The following is a 202-nucleotide window of genomic DNA, read 5'->3' as shown; positions in this document are numbered from 1 at the left end:
TGTAAAACCTATACAGCACCGGCAGCCAGTGTTGGGCACAATACACACAGGTGATACGTGATACCATTATATTGATATTTGAATATTATCTAAAATGACTGATATATCAATTCTTTGTAGACAGTTAAAGCGATGACAATAGCAATACATGTATTGGCAATACTTCATTGCACGAAAATATCCTGAATGATATGTAAATATA

The 202-nt window shown here is 33.2% G+C and overlaps 1 protein-coding gene across 1 annotated transcript in view; it reads right to left on the bottom strand.

The window, feature by feature from the left end:
* The window catches only part of LOC119582327, a gene marked incomplete in the record, with an annotated part of 28913 nt that overhangs the window by 11381 nt on the left and 17330 nt on the right, over window positions 1-202 (bottom strand).

This window comes from Penaeus monodon, chromosome 15 (genome assembly GCF_015228065.2).
Source record: "Penaeus monodon isolate SGIC_2016 chromosome 15, NSTDA_Pmon_1, whole genome shotgun sequence".
In the NCBI taxonomy this organism is placed as follows: domain Eukaryota; kingdom Metazoa; phylum Arthropoda; class Malacostraca; order Decapoda; family Penaeidae; genus Penaeus; species Penaeus monodon.
The sequence above is the reverse complement of the archived record's forward strand: the minus strand, read 5'-3'. Positions and strand labels throughout refer to the sequence as shown.